Source organism: Pteronotus mesoamericanus, unplaced genomic scaffold, assembly GCF_021234165.1.
Source record: "Pteronotus mesoamericanus isolate MK-2021 breed Mesoamerican mustached bat unplaced genomic scaffold, CSHL_Meso_final scaffold_36, whole genome shotgun sequence".
NCBI classification, from domain to species: Eukaryota; Metazoa; Chordata; class Mammalia; order Chiroptera; family Mormoopidae; genus Pteronotus; species Pteronotus mesoamericanus.
Window position 1 is genome coordinate 7,721,353 of NW_026555313.1, and position 15,546 is coordinate 7,736,898.

Consider the following 15,546-nt stretch of genomic DNA (forward strand, 5'->3'; position numbering starts at 1 on the left):
AGCTTGAATTCTCAATCTCAAGTTTATTCTTTTCACTGATGTTTGTACATTGTTGAGCAAATTGTACTTGATTATTATTGTCTGACAGAACCGGAGAAAAAGAGATATTTGTCTGTTGGATGCTCTTATAATAAAATGAGCATGGGGGTGGGGGGCTTGTTTTATAATGATTTATGCATCCAAAATATTATCCATCTAAGCATGCCTATAATCAGAGAAAAAGAAATCATTTGACAAAAAAATAAGGAATTTCCCACTTAGCAGATTTATCCATTACACATTTCTGTTTTGAAAATCAAGCTTCTTGGCTATATCTGAAGTGGTTTAGAATGTAATGTTTTAGATAATTTTGCCAACTTCATATTCTGGCCAGAAATAAGAACACATCAGGAGACAATGTTTCAGCTGGTTGTGAAAGATTTTTGGTTTGTACATAAGCTCATCCAGCTATGGAAACCAAGTATGTAAACAAAAACTTGTTCAGCCTTGCTGAGCTGTTCTGCCAGAAATAAGACTGGGTAAAATCTTGTTTTATTTTTTCCTGCTTGCTTTAATATATAAATTAAATATTTGCTCAGTTCTCACTTTAAATCATTAACAAAAACTGAATTCTTATTGAATATAGTGTGGTTTACTCACATTCAACTCCTACTATGAACTCAGAAAGGTTAAAGATACCAAAGAAATGTAAGTAAATCTATGTGTAGATGTTTTCCCATGTTAATATATATTTAATGACATATATATGAAATAGCAATATTAAATGTATTTCATGTTTATAACAAACATTTACTATGTACCAAAAGCATTATGTAACATGGACACCCATCTTTGCTTGAGAAACTTATAGTCTGGTATAGGTGGGGGGTGTCAGATATAAACAAACTTGTAGTTAACAGTGCAATGGAAGATGGGTTTCATTAACATTTAGAGACTACAGGACTACCAGCTGGCCATGGCAAGATAAAATTATATACAAACACACGGAAGTTGCCAGCTTTCAGAAAAAGCTGTCTTATTGAACCAAGCAATATTCTATTCAAAGAGCTTAAAAATCACATAATGCAAAGTATAGCAAGAAATGCAAAAATAGGAATTCATTTTCTAACATATTAAGAACCAAAACAATAAATGCTCAACTCTCAAATGTCTAGGACTTACCTGGGAACATGCTTCTTCAATCACAGACTCCAAACTCTTAAAATTCCTTGAACAAAAAATATAAATTCCTTTAAAAATCTCCATGAAATAACTTTTTTAAAAAATGAAAATAATTAACCATGATCGTTATCACATTTCCTACTTCCATTTTATCCAGATGATGAACTTAAATGCAAAAGGAATGAGTTAGGATCACTTCTAAGATAAATTTTCCGACAAAAAGAATATAATTTGGATGGTAGAATAAATTACATATTAGAAAAGAGAAACTTTTTTCTGGTATAATTAGGTTATCACTACATGATATCAAAACAACCATTTGAATTAAGGGGATCTACTCATTGAGCATTTCCTAAGGAGAACCTATTATGTGTATAACCCTATGGTAGATACCTGATGGCAGTGAGGAAAGGAGATGGTGGGTCACTGCCAGAGTGAGGCCTAAGCCATTGAGGAAACTAAAACATCACCTTAGAGAAAATACAAAAACCCATAAAATATACGCAAAGAAAACAATAAATGTGTGGTATACACAGTAAGCGCTGGGTTTAATGAAACTTAATGTGCTCTGGAATGATCTAGGAAAAGAGCAAGAGTTGGAGCATGGAGACCAGGTAGAATCTGGATTATTAGAGATAAGAATATTAGCAAAAGCACAACACACTATTTTGTCTCACAGGCTGCTGACACATGGCCAGGTTCAACTGAGATGTTATTTTGGGATCACTAAACCATAGTTTTAGTTTTTCAACAATGAAAATCAGTAAAGAAAGGAGAAGAGGGCAAGGAGAATAAGGGGAAAATAAATTTCCATATAGAAAGAAGGATAATTTTTACTGTTAAGCAGACAAAACATTTCTTCCCTGAATACCCCTGTTTATTTAAAATAATAATCAGAAGAAAATAGCAAACATTTATTGAGCACATATCACATATCAGACACTGTATTATTCCAAGCACTTACACGTATTAATTCCTTTAATCTTCTATGAACTACTGTGGCATAGGAACCCAAGAGTTCCTAACAGCCCATGACCCTCTAAAACTAGGAGTTTTAAATCAAAGATTAATTTCATTCAGTAATTTTCAATACTTCCTGTTTTTCTGCATCAAAGAAGTTTGCTTGAGGAAAATAGCCCTGAACAGATGGAGGAGGCTACAGGAAGAGCGGCAGGCCAAGCTGGGCATGTCAAAGCTGAGGAAGACATAGAGTATGATGATGCTTTGCTGAATTTGAGGATATCACAGCAGATGCTGCTACTGAATCTCCTCAGTGGCACAGAAAATGATAAAGACACTGGGGAGTTGGGAGGGTAGGGTGAAAACCAAGGAGATTTGGAGGATGAAAGTACCCACGAGGGAGACAGAGTGAGCCATACAATGATGAAGAATTTTAAGGTTATGAAGACAAATAGGTATTTCTTCTAGATAAGATAAAGACCCAGTAACAATTGTTGATGTTCGCACACACTTCCAGAACAGCTGGGAGAGTTATATTAGAGATTTTGATGGTGATTGCTCTCCTCCCCTATGTCATTGGAAGGAATAAAAACAGTTGCCTTGCCTTAGGCCTGGTTTAACACTCACAGGGAGATTTTAGAGAGCAGCTTTGCCTTAGCAGAAGCCACAAGCACAGGAACAGCTGAACCAGGAAAAGGAGCATATCTACAACCTGGGGTATTCTGGTTAAGTGCACTGGGAAGGGATGCTTATTCAGCTCAGGCTCCTTGAGAGACAGAACTTACTGAGTGTCCTGGCCCTGACTGTGAGGCCTGTGAGTGATCAAGTGCAATGAAAGGGAACCATGAATGATGAGGACTTGGATATCTATGTGTTTGCTGCTGGTACTTGGAAAGCCATGGTGAGACTGCAGGAGGAGATGCAGGAGTGAGTTTTGCAGTGACAAACCTAAGTCTGGAGCAAAGTATGGACTTCCAGACTTCTTGGCCATCCTGTCAGAGGTGGGAGAAGTCATACAAGGAACGATGGATATAAGGAAGGTTCACTTTTTTATACACTATGCTGACAAGATTGAGTCTATTAGTTTTCAGACCAGTTCTTGGGTCCAAAAATTATGCAAGAGGAAGGTCACCCTTTAAAGCTACCTGACACTAAGAAGGCACTATTGTTTACAATATGCCTGGCTCAGGTGACATTTACCCAAAGGATATGGAGGCTTTGCTATCTCTGATGAACAAGGTGATTTATTCTATTGACAAAGCCTAAAAGTCTCTCAAAAGAGAAAGCAAACAAAAAACAGATAAGAACAAAGCTAAAGTCAAAGAGAATTTCTTGAAGCTGACGCATGTGCAAAGACAGGAAGTAGCAGTCTAAGCGTGAGGAGAAGAAAAGAGCAGAGGAGTGAATCATAAATAAGGAAGATCCTGAGAAACTGCACAGACTGGAGGGGGCTGCCTTGAGGCGTAAGCAAAAGAAATTGGAAAAGGAGCAAAATGAAAATGAAAATGAAACAAATCAAGGTGAAAGCCATGTAAAGTCATCCTAGAGATCTAAGTCCTGATGCTACCTGTAAACTGTAAATTCACAGGAAACATAAAAAATACATTTCTCATTTTAAAGTTCAAACCCTTTCAGTGACTGAGAAATCCTTATTTCATCATCTGTTTTTTGTTTGGAGTATTATAAGGTTATATATAGATAAGATAGGACTTGGTTTTAGTAATTTTCTTCCAGATAGTCAAGTTGTTTTGATTATTTTATGAAAGGAATGCTATATTAAAATCTGTGCAGTTTTAAAATGTTTTTAAAATTATGAGTCATCAGTGCTTTTAGTGTTGTGATATTTGAGGAAATATTACGAGTTTATATATATGTAATTGGATTGTTTTTTGTTTAAAAGCAGGCAGTTAAAATAGCTATAAAAAATGACTCTAAACCAAGATTCCACAAATAATTCTTGGAATATCACAATAAACATTGCTTAGTGTCTTTCTTTTTTCTTAAAGAAAGAAAATAGCTCTTATTTTCCATGAACAGTACATTCAATCAGTTGAAATGTAAATTTTAAATGTTACCATTAGGAAATTTCCACTGAGTTTTCATTACAAACTTTACATATATATGCCTTACATATACCTTTTAAAAATATTAGGATTGATAAGAAACAAAATATATAAACTTAAATCTCAGTGTAAGAGAATGAGAAATCAAGCAATGTACAGCAGGGGGAAGCACAGAGAACAGTATCAGAAGAAAGCCACTCAAGAATTTAATAAGCGATGCCAATCAAAGTGAACTAGTGACCTAGTGCAAAATATATCTACTGTAATCTTGCATTTATGGTAATAGGTTAGATCTATCAGTAACAAGCCAAGTGCGTTTAGGAATTACAGCTTCTTTTACTTAAACTTCCCATCAGTTCAGAAAGTCAACATGATTTTTTTTGTGGCAATTGAGTTTTTTGTGACTTTTTTGGATAGTATTTACAATTCCAAATATCTTTGAATTCTCCCAAATTTACTAAGAAAAATTAAGGACTTAAATGCAAATTCCACTCTTGTTTAGTAATTACAAGTTTCCCTTTAACATTAGCAAAAATGTCTTCCTGGAAAATTGGTTTCCCCACGTATATACCAAACAAGTTTTCTCTTCATTGCCTGAAAAGGTTCAAACCACTGTCTTTAAAAAAAAAAAAAAGTTCATTAAATGATCGGTACTGTGTTAATCACAGTTGTAGAAAATTTAAGGTGACATATTCATTAGACTAGTTTCTAATCACATCTAATAATCAATAAGTTTGGAATTCTATAAATTTGCAGTTATACATCTCACATAGTTAATCATGGCAGTATTGATGTTAATACCATTTGAAAGTAATGGATAGCATTTTAGATTACAGACCATGCTTTGCTATGCCTTATCTTATTAGGACCTTATGACAATCCCTGGATTTCAGGCAAACCATCTGGCTTCTAATCCAGAACTTTTTTTTACAGCTAATAAGTAAGGGTTATAAGAAGGCAAAGAGAACAGTGGACTCTCAGTTATTAGTGGACAAATTTTCTAGTTTATAGTGGACTGGTATTCTCTAGCCTGACTTTGGAAGGGTCGGACCAACACATAAAGTGGATATACAAATTCCCCTGACATATTTATCTCATCTGCCATAAAAACATGGAGACATTCTCCTAAAAGTGCATAGATATTAATATTTAAAAGAAGTAGTTATTGATTGAAATGCTCATTTCTGCTGATCTTATTTATTTTAGGTATTATGTGAAATCCTTGGCCATTTCTATTTTTTAAGTCATTGAGTGATTGATTTTCAAGCTTAACAATTTAAGTTGAAGGCTGTGTGTGTCATTGCTAAAATCTGGCTCATTGTATTCTTTCCCTAGTTGTCATTCTTTCTATTTAATTACTCTCTGGAAACTGGGTTGTAGATAACATAGTTTTCCAATAAATTAATGCAATAAGTATTTGTTTATATTTCTGAAGTATTTCCTGTTTGGTTTTCCATTCTGTATATATGCATATACAAAGTGTCTGAACAATTTGCTAGTTTTTCCTTAGCCCTACTGGCTTTTTTTCATGGCTTCTTTCCAATCAAAGAAAAAAGATAGCTCATGGCACTTAGAGGATTAGTTGGTGTCATTTCACCTTGCATTTTTGTTATTCCTACACACAAACCTATACTCTATATTTCTGTGTCACTGGTATCTTGATCCATTCAGTGACTACCACCTTTAACTATTTCCATTTGCTTAGAAAGATAAGATGTGAAAGGTATGGATGACATTTATTTATATTTTAAAAATTGGAGGAAATAGCATTCTACGTAGTCCTGAGCAAATTGCACATAAATCTCTACTGAGATTGCTTTAAATTATAGTTTTTACTTTTAAAAAAGCTTCAATCACTTTAAAACAGAGAGTTTCTATATAATCACTTTTCTTTGTCTTACAGGTAATTAACTTTTTTATGTTATTGAAAGGTATTTCATGAGCATTAGATGGACCTTGAAAATGAAGTTACCACATCCTAAGCACAATCAGTTATAATAAAGACAAAGGAGGCGAGCATGTTTTACACAGATAAGCATGAAAGACAAGAGGAAATACAAAGTGAAAAATAAAAGAATGTCTCAGAGAGCTAAGGGTAGGCCTAACTTAGTTTCTCTCTTCTCTGTTAATGTGAACGTGAAATTAAAAGAAGGTAATTTCAAGAGTAAGGTAACCAGTCCTCTACACCCACACTGGTTGTATCACATCTGGAATTTTATGTTTCTTCCTAGGTACAATATTTTAGGAGGATTCAAAGCATCATAAAGTACACCAAAGCAATAGTTGCACTCATTTGTTCATCCATGAATTAATTTATCCTTCAGTAAACACTTCCTGAGAACCTACTTTGTATTTCAACCCATATTATGTTAGAAAATATTCATTCATTCATTCATTCATTCACTCACTCACTCACTCACTCACTTATGCATGTCCACTACATTCCAGGTACTATGAACAAGTCAGTTAAGGTCCCTTCAATCACAAAGCATACAGGTATGTTTAAAAAAACAACAAAATACAGTATAAAATAACTATAGTAAAGACTATGTAAAACATAGTAAAGCATCTATAAAGCACGGAGGTCAGAGTACAGGATACAGCTGGAAGAGGAAATGGTTTAAATTGGGTTTTGACAAATGAGTAAATCAGGATATGGAGAAAGGGAGGACAGGTATTGCCAACGGAATGGCATGAGCAAAATCACAAAGGTGCAAACATACAATCAGGCTGAGGCAGAAATAAAAAGCAATCTGGTCATATGAGAAATTGTTAAAGAAACTACATTTTTTTTAACCTGGAGAACAGAGACTCATGGTTGGGGTATTACTATTGTCTTAAATATCTGGAGGAATGTCATGTGAAAAAGAGGAATTCCATTCCATAGGGCAAAACCAGAACCAATTCATAGAAGTTACAGAGAAACAAACATATCTAGGGTCGATGTCAGGAAAAATTTGCAGTGAAAGCTGTTTCATGCAGAATGAGATGCCTTTTGTGGAAGTAGGATCAAACTACGGAAAATTTTCAAGCACAGCCTGGACAAATCAGGGTTGCAGAGCCGACTCCCACACTGGGTTGAGCACTGACCTTTGAAGTCAAGTCTGATTGTTCAATTTCGTTGAAAGCTAAGATGGGGTCTCAGTATTCTAAGAGAGCCAGTAGAATTTGAGAGAATCCTGGAGGGTAACAAGACCTTGATTAATGAATTCAATGCTCTTGCTTTACTGATGAGACACTAAAGCGTTGGAATGATAAATGGCTAAGGTAAAACATCAGATTAGTGGCTATGTTTGGACTAGAATCACCTCTTCATCTTTCTGTGTGATAATCATTCTACCATATCACACTGTTGCTCTGAAGTGAATCTAAATATCTAGAACAAAAACTCAGTGAATATACACATTTTAAAATTTTCACTCAAGGATATGTTTATTGATTTTAGAGAGGAATGTGAGAGAGGAAAGTAAGAGAGGGAGGGAAGGAGGAAGGGAGGGAGGGAGGGGGGAGAGAGAGAGAGAGAGGAACATCGATGTGAGAAATATCAATCAGTTGCCTTCTGTACACACCCTAACTGGGGACTGAACCTGTAACCTAGGTATGTGCCCTGACCCAGAATTGAACTCAAAACCTTTCGGTGTGCATGACAATGCTCCAATCAACTAAGCCACCTGGCCAGGGCAGTGAATATACACATTTAATAACCAAAACATAACTTGTAACGTTAAGGTAAAGATGGAGAACAGCTCAGTTGCTAGAGAACTGGAAAGGTGATACATTTTTCCTGATTTTTCAAAAATAAAGAAAGGGGCTTCTGGAGATTTTTATTTCAACCCAGGAGAAATATATACCAGATCAATGAATAATAATAAAGAAATGGTGATCACAAGGAACCAGCATAGAACAATTCATTCCAAACTAACCTTTAGTTTTTGACATGTAAGGAAATTCGTTTGTATATACCATCACTCATTTCTTCATCCTAAAAACAAGGATACATTTGAGTAGCTGTTATGGGTCTCACACTGTACTAAACATGTCAGGAAGATAAAAGACTACATCTCTGGTTTCAAGGAGCTCAGAATAATACAATGTGACATGATCAATGCTATATATAGAAGGTAAGAGAGGATGTTGGGGTTTTGAAGGGTAAGTGAAGAAGTGAGGACTTTCAGGGTGGAAAGAGTAGCATATGAAGGAAAAGTACATTTGATAAATTGCAGGTAGTGTAGTGCTGCGCTGTTTTTATATTGTATTTCAGGAGTTGCCAAAATCTACCTAAATAATCTTCATGTATAATGTAAATGTATTAGGTGGATAAATTACTGACTAATGAATGGCCCCTCCCTAAAAGAAAGAAGCAATTATTTGATGGAGATGGGGGCCGGGGCGGGGGATAGTTTTAGCCAGCTTCATCCAATTTTGTGAGGTTAAAATAAAGCAAATGTATAATTTGAGAGCGAAATAGCTTAGCAATGACTAATAAGAGTTAAAGATTCATTAATATAAATCTTTAGTTAACTACAAATCCTGAGGCAAAGTAAAGCAAGTTAAGGCTGCTAATTAAAGATATTGTAGGAGATACAAGCATGATTTTTTACTTTGAGAATCTACAGTTGTACAGATAAATTCTTTACAAAATGAGACACCCAAGTAACCAGAAAAAGTACTGGACTAGAAAGCAAATTTCTGAATTCAGATTTAGATATGTTATATACTCTCCATTCAACCTTGGGCAAATCTTTGGGATCCAGTTTCTCTGTCTCCAAAGACAGAGATTTGGACTAGATAGTTAATTGAACTCTTCGTTTAAAAACTACAATTTAGCCTTCAAGAAATTGACACTTATCCTTATATCCAAATTCCCTAAGCCACAGTAGGGCCTCAATAAATATTTCCCAAATGAATGAATCAGTGTTACCTTTGTATAGCGCTCCACTGTATCCTGTGGATACCACAGGCTACTTAGGTGTTATCGGTAGGGAAAAAGGTCTGTGGGTCCAGATGAAAGTTCCCATTTTAAGGTTGGTCCCTCTTCCTTCACCGAGAGGACATATATAATCAGCAAAGGAGAAAGTATGCTTCTTTATATAACCTTTATTTACTTTTTTAAATTACAAAAGTAATATACTCATTGTATTACAGAAATAGAGAATGAAGTAAAAATTAAAATTCCTGGTAATTCTATCATCAAGAAGCTACTAATTTTCCCTTTTTGGTATATAGCCTTTCAGTCTTTTTCTTGTACATTTACATATATACTGGAGTAACTAATTGTACATCCTGCTTTAAAGCCTGTCCCCTGCCACCTTTGATGATACAGCATGAATTTCTCAAGGCAGTGTACTCCATTGTATGAATATACATACTATAGTTTATATAGCCAATTTCTGGTTATTTCCTTTTTTGCCTATCTATAAACTATGTTATGATAAAGATGTTTTGAAAATTTCTGATTTATTATTTAGGGTAAATTACTAGGCATTGAATTACTGAGCAAGAGGATATAAACATAATGAAGGCTTTTGAATGTAGCTTTCCAAATGCTGTCCAGGGAAGTGTCTGACAATTATATTCCCTTCAGCAAAATATAAAAATCCCTATTTCCTTGTGTTCTTACTGGCAATGGGTATTAGCAATTTTTAAAAACCTGTGCCAATTTGGGAGGCAAAAAGGTCATAATTACTTTAATATGCATTTCTTACTTTTATTTACATTTGTTTTATTACTTTAATAGATCAACATTGAAAATAGGGCTGTACTGGAATGTTGGCCATCCCATGGAAAACAAACACACAAACTATAGACATCTTACACAGGCAAAATCATTGAACAGATAAGTACCTGTTAATCTTCATTTATTCTTCTGTTCTATTTATTGAATGCTTCCCCTATAGTTCTGAACTCTGGAGAAATAAAAGGCAAAAGTAGTTCTGAATGGTGCAGGATAAAAAAGCAAAAATTTGTAATCCCTGCTCTCACGATCACAGATAAGAACACAGGATGTAAATTAGACATTATTACATGGTTTTATCAACACTCTAATAAAAGTATACACAAAACTGGTAATGCTCAAAGAGGAGCAGGAAGAGAAGAATGTTTCTTTAAAAATAATAACATCCAGAATAAGGAGGCAAATCCTCAATTACTACAGTAGGCAGCAGAGATACAGGATATTTCAGAGACAAAGGTGCTGGCTTTTGGACATAATGGAGAAGTTACAATAAATATAATCTTACATCATAAAGTTAAAGATCAAGCTTACTACCAGTTGATAAGATCTAGTTCAAAAATAATCAGATCTTCCTTATTCAGCTGATGGACTCAACTTTTTTTCAATTATTGCATAAGATAGACTGTCAATGAAACCATTTTAGGACCAAATTTAAAACAAATTACCAGTTAAGGAAAAAAGTAACTCATTAGTAAGTAAAGATGCAAACAGTTAAAGTAAATGAAGCATCCATTCCTGCATCGTTAATCTTGTGGTTTGCCTTTTTCAGTAAATAAGGCAGAACATTAGAAATAATGTCATAAGAGCTCATGACTTCTTCACCTCTAACACAACTTTAGAGTCTCCTAGGAGATTCCAAGTAATCCAAAGTCTTTTTTTCTGATCATGAGATTCAGTGACTTCACGTATTTACTTTTCTTCCTGCCCACAAGAATTGCCAAGTTTCCTGGCAGATGTAGGAGCTGACATTCAAGTGTCTCCATTCTTCTCATTAGTCAGTATCATTTATTCTTTGTCACTCAGAAAACATTTGGAACCCACTGCATTCAAAACATATCATTAGGTTTTACTCAGTATGTTACAAACACTTTGAAGTACAGTGTCAATATGCACATCAGTCTTACCGCCACTTCACAGAAGAGGAAAAGGCAGCTACAGCCATCTCAAGGCCACATAGCCAGCAATCAGCAAAACAAGGACTCAGAATACACACCTTTGCATTCCAAGCCCAAGGCTTTTTCTACATTGTGCTTTCCTTACTGGTCATCCTGCCTCCAGACTCTTCTCTGCTGCTAACTTACGTTCTTAAAATATCAAAGTACCCCGCCTCCACCTTCTTCAAGTCTCACCAGCTCTGAGAAGTCATCTTGACCACTTCAATCCATAAAATAACACATTGCTCATGTTGTTCAACTAGCACCAACTCAGATAAGGCTTAGTGGGATCTGTCTCCAGTCATAAAATAAATTTTGTCTATTTATAAGTAGACTTTCTTAAAATCTCAAACAAGCAGCATCTGGCCTCAACATGCCCGATACCTCTTGCTAAGTGGCCCCAGGGCTGGCACTAGATGCCAGTTCTCATCTTGGCCTCTCCTGAGCACCTCCAAGCCCAGCACGAGTAGCAGCCATCTGTAGATTGCTTTGCAATTCATGCTAGTGGCCCTGGGCAGAACACAGATGGTGGCTGACCTGAGCCTGCACCTTCTTGGAGGTCCCAGAGCCAGCAAACCCAGTGGACAGCTTCAGACCACATCCAAGAACCACCCAACCACCTCTACTAGCAACACAATCAAGGTGTAGACTCAGCAGTCACCAGAGACCCACTGAAGTAAGTTCTGTTCTGTGGTATGTACCCCTGCACAGCTGATCCTCAACAGTGGTTGGAGGTCAGTTGTTGCGGGTCACAGCCAGTCCTCACAGCTGGTTAGCCTGAGGGTAAATCCCTCCCACTGATGTGCCAACAGCAATCAAGGCTCAAATACAACAGGAGGGTGCACACTGCCCACACAGGGTCATACCTGGAGTGCCCAGCTCAGGTTACTGGGCAAGCTGCGCCCCTGGACTCTACACAACACTTACTATATTAGGCCACTCTACCAAGCCCTGGAGACATAGCAGCTTTACTTAATACATAGAAGCAAACACAAGGAGGCTGCCAAAATGAGAAGACAAAGAAACATGGCCCAAATGAAAGAAAAGAACAAAAGAAAGTTAAGCAAAATGGAGACAAGTAATCTACCAGATGTAGAGTTCAAAATGGTTATAAGGACGCTCATTGATTTCAGTGAGTACTTTGACAAGGACAAGGGAAACATAATAATGGAACTAGAGACATAAAAAAAAAAAGTCAGAAATGAAGACTACTTTACAGGAAATCAACAGTGGAGTAGATGAAGCAGAGGAGCAAACCAGAGATTTGATGGATAAAGAAGCAGAACACACCCAATTAGACAACAAGAAAAAGAATTTTAAAAAATGATAGTGTAAGGGGACTCTGGGACAACTTCAAGCATACCAACATTCACATCATGGGGGTGCTGAAAGAGAGAGAGGAAAACTTTGGAAACCTATTTGAAAAAATGATAGAAAACTTCTCTAACTTGGTGAAGGAAATAGACATACAAGTCCAGGAAGCAGAGAGTCCCAAAAAAGATGAGCCCAAAGAGGCCCATACCAAGACACATCATAATTAAAATACTAAAGGTTAACAACAAAGAGAGAATCTTAAGAACAAGGAGAGAAAAGCAGATAGTTACCTAAAAGGGAGATTGCATAAGACTATCAGTTGATTTCTCAACAGAAACTTTGTAGGCCAGAAGAAGTTGTAAGAAATAATCACAAATGGTAAAAAGTGAGGACCTACAACCAAGATTACTCTACCCAGCAAAGCTATCATTTACAATCAAGGGACATATAAAGAGCTTCCCAGACAAGAAAAAGCTAAAGGAGTCCATCACCACTAAACCATTATTACATGAAACTTTGAAGGGTTTTAAGAAAAAAATGATAAAAAATGATTAAAATGGCAATACATATACATCAACAATTGAACCTACAAAATAAATGAACAAGTAGAACAAAATAATATTACAAGGATAAACTTTCGCATACTCACAACTGTAAGTGTACTTTTGCCCACCCCTGTGTATCTCTGTACTGTGATTGTACCTAGTATTACATTTACTTTGGGACTCTCCTTGGGACATTGCCATTTGATGAAGATCACCTATTGTTCCAGAAGTACAAGAATAAGGTCAATCTAATCTCCTTGGGTGTTTTGTTGATGTTATTCTTATCTCTTCCCCTATTACATTGTTGAAATTACTAAAAATTAAAGAATATAAGGACACTGCCAGGTTATGTGAGGTTACTCTGGTACTACTGAAACTTAAGTTCCACAAACATTTTTGACAACCTACTATGAGTCAGGCACTATATTAAGAGCTGAAGACATCGTTTCTTCAAGAATCTTAGTCTAAAGGGAATGTACGTACAAGGTGGGGTACAAGTAGGTTTACAGTTGTTTGTATGGAAAACAAATACTACCAGAGTAAACTCCTGTTTCATGTACTCAAAACTGTAAATCTATTTTTTCCCCTACCCTGTATATAAATTTTTGCTGTACTTATGTGTACATTTCTTTATTCACTCGTTAATTAAACAAGTAAACTCTTTAATTTACTGGCCACATGCTGCCACTGGGCGCTAAAAAGATAAATGGAACATGTTCCATCTTTAAAGTACTTGCAGTTTAGAAGAGATGACACACTTGTAAATGTTTTCATTCATTCAATAAACATCTGTTAAGTACTTACTATGTGGTGGACAAGAGTGGGGAACAAACGACGAATATGATCCCTGCTCACAGAGCTGTTTCCCCTTGGGGATTATATTCCCTCAAAGGCAGAGACTAGAAACTAGGCCTCTATCTGTAGACATACATTCATTCATTCATTCATTCATTATCTACTCCAAATCTTCCCTGGCACTTCTTTCATATCACCATTTTAGATCAATTCTAGATAATAAACCTAAAATAGAATTATCATAAATTTTATAGTTCTAGTATAAACATCTAGAATGATGCTTGAAACATATCTTGTCTTATTCCATTCTAAAATGTCAGCTGCTTTTTAAATAGAAATAAATAGAGAATAAAATAGAAATTTCTTAAGAGAGTTAGAATTTTCTCTTTACTCAATTCAAATGTTTGGCAGGCCAAGGTGCAAATTTGTAAGCAGTGATTTTCAAAATATGCTGATCAGAGAGCTAGGGGTTTCTTTGAGGATTCTCAATAGTAACAGGAGCAGTGAGGGTGGTGAGTAGGGTAGGACTTAGAGCTTCCTGCTTTGACGAGAACGTGTTAGTTATTTCTGTTTTAAATATTGCACTTCTAAGTAAAATATCTTTTGGTACTTAAAAAAAGTTAACAGCTTTAAGAGAATCAAACAATGTAGTAAGATATTACATTATTTTGGCTTTATACTTTTCAATATGTCTTTTTAAAACAAGAGTTCTATGAGGTCAAATTGATCCACTTTTAAAGACAACTATGTCAGCTAATGTTAGTGAGCAACTATTACTTGGTACAAGTGCACTCTAAATTGATCACCTCAGTTATTAACACCCCTTTGAAGAACCATTTCACTATATTACATGCCATTAATGGAACAAATAAAGCAAGTCAGCTTATACCATTGACCTTAGACACTAATTTCCTAAGAGATTTGCAATTCTAAATGTATTTGGTTTAGTGAACCATTTTTGCCATTTGTTTTATTTTACTAAGAACAGTTAGTGAACACAAATTCATCCTACAAAGTCCAATTGATCTATTTTTCTAGAGAACAGTGTAGCTAATATTTACAGCATGAATTATTTGATTTCATCTTTGAAACTTTATGAGGTGAGGACCATTATTCTCATGTAATAGATAAGGAAACTGAGGAACTATCATGTAGAAGTAGGGACCCTAAAAGGACTAGGAGAGCAGAGGAACTATGTGTGGGCAAAGTTCCTGGGTGAAAAGTGGGAAAAAGAGAAAAGTGCCTTCATTCCAGAAAGCCTGATTGAACTTCAAACTTCTCAAAATTGATGTACGCCAGACAGGAAGAGCTGCCTATCTCGCGCATTTATCTTTCTCTTTCACTCGTGACCATAAAAGGCTACATCACCCACTCTCTCTGGATGCCAACAGGTTATTTCTACTAAGTACTCTTGATTATGGGGGTAGATAAAGACTATTAAAAAGAGAAGTGGGAAGAAAGATGGAGAGTTGTAATCACCTCTATCACCACTTTCAAATGATTTTAAACTTTTAAAATGTTTCTAAGTTTGTTAATAGAAGAACCTTTGCAAGATGTTTGCAAAGGCTCCAATTCCGTGTTACGTTTTTCCTTTTTTTCCTTTTTTTGGTTATTTATTCATACACTATAACTTAAGTACCGGGCACTATGACGGACACTTGGAAGTACCAAAGATAAGTGAATTAGGATTTCTATTACTGAAGGAACAAAAGACATCTAAATAGATACAACAGAAGATATTAAGTGCTGTTAAGATGCTGTACCAAGCTTATCTGGCAGGGACTATAATTTACTCATCTTTAAAGCCCCCAACTCTTATC

At 35.7% G+C, this 15,546-nt stretch overlaps 1 pseudogene; it reads left to right on the forward strand.

The window, feature by feature from the left end:
- The first annotated feature begins 2,307 nt into the window (after positions 1-2,307).
- Positions 2,308-3,656, forward strand: LOC129086106 (PAT complex subunit CCDC47-like; annotated as a pseudogene).
- The last annotated feature ends 11,890 nt before the right edge of the window (positions 3,657-15,546 follow it).